The following is a 7,929-nucleotide window of genomic DNA, read 5'->3' as shown; positions in this document are numbered from 1 at the left end:
ACCTAAAAAGACATGCCAGGTTATCCCTCTGATCAAACTGCGTTGGAAAAGACAAAAACACAGAGGACGGTGTGCTCAACTGCGGTGACCTGTTCCATACGGTAAAGATGGATGTTCAGTGCAGCATGTTGTTGTACATTAAAATTAAATATGTATGTGCGTAAGAGCATGCACTGTTAAAGTGTAAGCTACATTAAAAGGGCATACTTTCTGAGGGAGATGTGTGCTGTAGTAGTGGTGGTAGAGAGGAGTCATTTGACAGGAGGAGAGGCACAAGAAAACGAGAGAAGACAAGAGATAATGTCAGCGTTCACATAGTGAAGAGGGAAGTCCTCTGTATAAACACTAGGTGGTGATATCCAACTTTCTCACAGAGCAGCTGACACTGTGCTGACTAAGGGCTGGCTGACAGTGGATGTGCGTTTGCCAAGTCTACATACATGAGTGCTTACATGTGATGGTGCGCGAGGTGCGGTTGACCTTGTAAAGCTGCTGCATACATGCACATTCTGCTCCATCATGAGCAAATACCGCTACAGTCCCCAAGGACCAACCCCCTCTCCCTCCTCTGCAAACCAAACTGAATTAATATGGCGCAGGAAAATAGCACTAAAATATTATCTGAACAAATGTCTTTTCACTACATCAAAGGATTTATAAACGGGTGTGGTGGAAGTTGATACCTCCATTCCAACACAGCACTCCTGTTTTCGTTTCCTGCCTCCCATAAATGTTAGAATGCCGTAACAGTAAAAATGACTGGCACCCCCCCGCCTCTCTCTGTTGCTCACATAATATATCTTGTTTCGCTCTGTAAATGTGAGATCCATAGTGCTTAATGTAAAATCAGAGGCTGAGATTGAAGAGAGAGAGGTGTTAAGAATCGAAAGCATGGTCTTGCAGCATTGCAATGTGTCGCAAGTAACTGCGGCAGAGAGAGAGAGAGAGAGAGAGAGGGAGAGAGCTAGCGAGAGAGAGAGAGAAAGTGTGAGAGAGTGAGTTGTAGTCTATATTGAAGCAGGAGAATTGATTTTGGGATGGATGTAGGAATGTACTGTTGGAGGCAGGGAAGAAGAAAGGGAAGAGGGAGGGCACATGGCTCTGCAAATCTCTGGGGTCAGCCAATTAGAGGCTGGGTGACAACCATTCTGCCAGCTAGTAAATCCTGCGCCACAAGACAACTCGTGTGCCTTTGTTCAATGAACGTGTGTGTGGCTTGTGCGCGCACACACACACACACACACACACACACACACACACACACACACACACACACACACACACACACACACACACACACACACACACACACACACACACACACACACACACACACACACACACACACACACACACAAAAATGTGAAGTACCCAGTAAGATTGGAGATAGTTAAACATCCGACAGGTAAGCACTTGAGTAGCCAGGGTCGCTTGCTTCAACGGCATAAGATTGAGTATTAACTTCTATCATTGAATCGTCATTGGAATGACTGACACACTTCATGGCCAGATTGGGCTCATATCCCAGATGACAAGCCAGCTGCCCACGCAGACCCGATCCTGTGGGATCCCAATAGCATCTCTAAAAGCAGCGCTTGCTCATTGAGTCATTGAAGTGCCGCCGTAAAAGGAAAGCGCCTCTTACTCAGCATTTCTTTCCTTAATAATCAACTGATTAGTTACTAGTTAGTGAGTGTTGGGCTATTGAAACTGACATCCCTGAAGCTAACATACAGAGGTTCCATTGGGTTACATCATGGTGCGTTCAGGCTCTATTCAGTAAAAATGTGTAATCAGCGAAGGTACATTTTAACTTTATCATGATGTGTTTAATTGTAATTTTGTCGAGAAACATAACTTAAATTCAGTTGTTTAAAAAAACAGTATACAACAATAAACAATCAGAGGGAATTGTGAATGATATATATACTATTTAATGCTGCAACTCTGGACAATCCACAAACAGTGTGAGTAGTTTTTGTTTGAAACTCCATTCTACCAAAGAAACATTTCGTAGGGGACAAATATCGACCACAAGATCGTCTTTGGAAACAATTGGAACTGAGAAAATGGAAATTGAACATCTATGTTTCCATAACAACTAGGACATCCTATCTGTTGAGGAAAATCATGTGATATGATCAAAAGCTCCAGGACAGCTAATGAATGGACCATGTGTTCAGATTATTTTCCAAGGTCAAGAATGAAATCTATTTTCTCAAATCCAGATTTGGGTGAACTGAGCCATTAATATGCAGGCAAAACATTTTCATGAGTAGAGGACAATGTACAAGTCATTCATTTGAATTTCTAACAGCATATTGGGGGTCGGCTGTAGCTCATGGGGAGGGTGGTCGTCCCGTAACAACAAGGTAGCCGGTTCGATCCCCGTTCTCCCCATAGTTGCATCTCAAAGTGTCCTTGAGCAAGACACTGAACCCCCAGTTGCCCCCCGGGCACTTCACTGCAGCCCACTGCTCCTTAATAATAAATGCAGAGAACCCACAGGGATCAATAAAGTGTACATTTCTTTCTATCTGGCAAAAGGCCGAGGTAACAAAATATTCAATAAGATATTTGTTAGATTCATTGATTAAAAGGGACAAGTTTTAACTGGCTTTGTAATGACAATCATCAAAGTTTCCCTTGGATAGTAATATTATTAAAGCTTAACCATATAGCAAATGGAGCCTGCCATTAGAAACCATTTGTGTGAGTGATGCAACATGGTCTTTTTGTGTGTGCTACTGTACATGTATCCCCTTCAACATAGACATGGATAAATGAATGAACGAGGGCTCTGTTATGTTCTGTGTATCTACATGTCATTGGCCCTCCCTCCTGGAGAACACAGCTTTCCTGTGCAAGCTGGGTGGGATGAGCAACAGGATCAAATCAAAGTGACACCACCTCTGCCACCGGGGGATTTAGATGAAGGGGTTGACAAATGACTACGCTTTTAATAACAGGTCCATGATGCTACGACACTACGATGACATTTGACACACGGATTAGATGACTCAAGACATCTGCCGTGCACTAAGTAAGATTTGTCATCAGGGAGCAGAGAGTGAAAGTCCAAGGCTCCAACCAATGCAATAGTCCTGGTCGCGTAATGTCATCATCCGTTACCCTAAAGGACTGCAATAGTCATAAAAACTGAACCAGAATCCCTTCCCTAAAAGCCCTACTAAGATGCTGTCACATATAAACTGTATTTCAAGGTGCCACTTTGGCCTATGCAGGTCTATGTCAGTAAAGAAATCCAGACTCCAAACATGAACTCAATCTTCTCCTTCCCATCACATTAATTGAATCAGACGTTGTCTATTGTCCACACTCAGAGAACTGTGAATTACAGGAAGCTGTGCAGCTGTAATGACCTCCTGCACTGCTCGGTTTAGAATTAAATGATTCCTCTTCTCTCTGGTTGACAGAACAAAAAGGAATCATTCTATCAATCAGATAAATGACACCCGTCATTCAATGCACAGGAAAAGGGTGCAGAGTCACCCTTAGGTCACTTCTCTGATATGTCCCTTTTTGATTTCACGCTCCTCTTCTGTGGTTATACCTCTGGGCTATATTCCTTCAGTCTAAGCGCTCACCTTTGTAAGATAAACTCTCACACAATCACTTACACAGAAGGCGTTTCACATACAAGTAGTCCGACACTGGAAGGCTTGTTTTCAACACAAAAATACACGCAAACTTGGAGAATACATTTTCTAAAATATAGCTGTCTGGGTTGTGCCCCCTAAGATAAGAAGACTGAGTCTTCAGCTATGCTAGAAGCTCTGAGGCTGCACACAGTGGGCTGTATTCTAACATCAGCATGCTCTCAATGCTAACATACCGATGCTAACCATGAATAATGTTAAACATGTCCAAGTACAGCTGAGGCTGTTGGGAATGTGATTAGTTTTTTTTCCAGGTATTTAGTCCTAAACCAAAGAAGTCGACTAATCAGGGTCAGGGTATCGCCAACTGTATTCCATTCATCCTGACAGGAACGTTATCAAAACGGCATGGCAATACAATTTGTTGAGATAATTTCCCCAAAAATATCGCAACAGGAAAAGGATCTGCAAACACAAATAAGCTATAGAGACCTACTCATTCTTGTGTGCTGACGTATGAATGAAAAGGAACCACAGTGACTAAATCATAAGGTCTGTAAAGGTGGATGACAATAGAAACATGCAACAACGTGCACAGAACACTTAGTGTCAGCGAAACGCCCCGTTGATGAAAGCCCAACACGCAGGACAAATATTACAATATTTCTCTACAGAGCAAAACAGCAATAGAGTAAGAGGTTGCCCATTGCAGAGGCTCCTAGTTATTGCACATATACGTCCAAGAGATGCTGCAGAGTCTGAGGATATCAAGGCAGGACTCTGAGTACCTGAACATCAAACTACACTAAGCTCCCTATCCCACCTCTTGTCCTTTCCTCTTTCCTCTGCCAGCATCCAGAAGGAGCTTAAAGGGAAAAGGCTCAGGTTGGGTAACGGACACCAAAAGCTTTCCTTTTTTTTTTTATTCCTTTTTTTTTTTTTTTACAACAAGCTGTCCAGCAATTACAGTTAAAATTCCTCTATAATCATTTTGCAAAATTAATTTTCTTTCTCCCTCTCTCTTTTTATTTTGGTCAGGATCCATTTCAATAACCCTGATCTCTCAATTCTGGTTTCAGAGAGTTACGTAACAGCTGCACTATTAGAATAACAACAAGACAGATTAGCGCAATAGGCCAAAGAGAGGGATAGAAATAATATGACACTTTATTTCACGTGCTGTCTCACAAATGAATAGATTTGACTGTGCAGTGGGAGGATGAACGTTGCCATCTGCAATATTTCTGGGAGATTTACACAAACTTGTTGTTGGGAGACTAATGCTTTGATGAAAGCATTACAGTTTCTATATATAAGTACATACATATGTCAGTTCAGTTCATTTACAATGATCAGCTGGGAAACACACTGAATGCTGATGCTTGTGGCTTCAGTTTTAAAAAAGAAGAATGAGGCACTGCAGTGAGGATGAAACTATCTATCCTCAGGCTTTGGAGTTTTGGGGAAGCCTAATCCCTGCAGAGAGGGAGTGCCTACTGGATGCTTGAAGTTATTTTGCTCTTGTTTATTTCCTCATTGTTGTGTTTAAAAAAAGATTGGAAAGGGACTTTGGTAAAGGGAGGAGAGAGGTTGGTGAATTGTCCTCATGTGCCTTTCGGGCCTGCTTTAATTAAAGGAGAGTAGGCTGCAGCTCCCGGCCAACCTGCCCCAGCAGCACTTATTGTAGAGCCAGGAGCTGGACTCACCGAGACTCCTTCCCAGGCTCCATCAACATAAGTGAGTGCCTCAGCCGGGCCTGCTGAGTCATCTGTCTCAGGGTTTCCACAGAGCCACCTGAGCCGCAGCCACAAACACACATTATTGTCTTAATGACTTCTAAACATAATCTTAATTTAATAGTGATCTTAAACCCAAGACTAGGGCTGGGCAATATTAGGAGAATATATTGATATATTGATATCATCAACGTGTATATATTCCTTTCCACAATATATACACGTTACTGATGATTATTTATCAAAAATCTTCTCTAATGGTAATATTTAGTGAAAGCACCAATGTTCAACCATACAATATCGATATAGGTATTTGGTCAATAATATTGCCTATGACCTACCCAATATCTATGTGGAAATCCAATAAAAGGCAATTATACAGCAGCCAAATACTGGCTCGAGAACACCTCAACTGCAGGGGACTGAAAGTAAATATATCCCTCTTATTTTTATCTACTTTGGATACCATTTTCTGTGCAATATGTTGCCCCCAATTCAAAAATACAGACTCAGTGAATATGCAAGTGTATTCCACAGATGAGGTTTCCCTTTGCATTCTCTCAAGGGTGGAAATGGGGTGGAACAGCAAGACTCTTTCTGGCTCGACCAGCACCTCACTGTTTATGTTGCACAGAGTGCCGTTGTTTTTAGCGGGAGCAGTGGCTCCCTGAATTCTGGTACTCACTGTGAGGTTGCCAGGCAACCACTAGTGACTCTAGGAAGTTATTGGGGCTAAGAAATCGCCTTGCAGCTTGAGTGGTATTGATCGCTCATGTAACTTTAGCAAGGAGGGGAAGACGCATATTCCCCAATATTTCAAAATATTCCTATATTCTTTAAATAGAAAAATAAACATCAGTTTCATTGATACTAAAATAATAATGAGTTGCAGCCCTGAATGGGAGAACCAGCCAATATCCCTCTAATGACTCTCAAAAGAAGTGAAGGAAGAGGCCACTCACTGTTTATGAGCCTGAAACAGATATTGACTGAAGCCGAGTTCCAGATTCGAGACAAATGTCCACACCCATAAAAACGATTTATATGTTGTAGCAGCAGATAATGAATTTGATTACCAACTGCCAATGGTTTGACCATATGTTTCATTGCACATTTATAACTTTGATCTCAATAGCTAGTAAAGGCACAGGTAAGCACACAGGCAGACAGGTGCTAGCGCTGCCTCTGATGGGCTTAGTCACTGCTGCAGCACCCCTAATCCACTGCACCAAACCTGGACACACACTAGAACACATCCATAAACACAGCACCAACACCTGTCTGTCTCAGACATCGACATATTAACCTCAGGGAAGGCTCTGCTTCCTGTTCAGGCAGAGAGGGTAAGAGATGTTGAAGGGCAGACAGACACAAGGCTGGAATGCCGATCCACTGCTGCCACCTCGGTTTTATATGAAGATGGAGATGGCACTTTCACTGTTGTAATGTTCGCTGGCAGCCATGTTAGCTGCACAGCCCTGCACCATGGCTACTGTTAAGAGAACCTGAGAGTCTATGCGGCTGAGTTTTACCTTAAGATGCCCGATGGGCTGCGATATACAGCTGCAGCAGCCGACACCTCTGAGTGCCAGATGTGATCAAGCAACAAAGGAATCGTAGTGCATCTGACCAGACGTATTGTATTGATGAGTCTAGGTACCGGCACCACTAAGTGGTCAGTCCTCTGCTGCCAGGACGCTTTCTCTGCACTTCACTGCCTTACAAGTAATAGACAAGCTTGACTTATCAGAAACTGGAAGTGCACATGAACAATGACCTTTGAGCTACCTCAAACAGACTCATTAAACCATTGATTGTTTGTCTCATTTTTCACATTTGGTGGTTCCAACTTGCAGAATTTGCTGCTTCTTGTCATACATTCAAGTACATTCCTGAAAATGTATTATCTTGTTTGGACAAAACACCTGACATCACCTTGGGCTCTATCAGAAATGTAAATCATTATTTTAAAAAGAAAATAATTGTCATATTATAATAAACCATTTTCACACTTTCTTCGTAAGAAACTGCTTTTTTCAGCGTGACACACTGTTTAAATTTGCTGCCAGTTTTATATATTACATTACAAAAAGGCCAATAATTCACTGGTTCCAGCCTCTTGCTACTTGTTTGTCTTCAATGATATCAACTAAATAAACAGCTTTTTGGACAACATTAGTAATTTAATAAATGGCCAATTGATTGATAATGAAATGAGAAAATGAGATTAAAAATCCAACTGAAAGAATTGTATGGCTTTTACTAGCTCACATGACAAATTTAGTTTGTTGTTTTGTTAAGACTTTGGAATTGGATGTCAAATTTTAACCTTTATTAATTTAACTGTATTACTAATGTTTGTATTGTACTTGTGTTCACAATTCTTTTCTTTCTACATTAGTATTTGAACAGCAATAAAACATACTGCAAAAAGTTGAAAGTTGCGAAATTGAGCAGCCAATATGTTAAGAGCGAAAATCTTCAGTCAGTTTAGAAAAAAAATACCATGTGTATATTTCCTGTGATTTTGGAATAATCCTTAATCTTGTAAATATGCAAAGAGCCTAAAAAGA

This window comes from Cyclopterus lumpus, chromosome 9 (assembly GCF_009769545.1).
Source record: "Cyclopterus lumpus isolate fCycLum1 chromosome 9, fCycLum1.pri, whole genome shotgun sequence".
NCBI lineage: Eukaryota > Metazoa > Chordata > Actinopteri > Perciformes > Cyclopteridae > Cyclopterus > Cyclopterus lumpus.
This window is presented reverse-complemented; position numbering follows the sequence as displayed.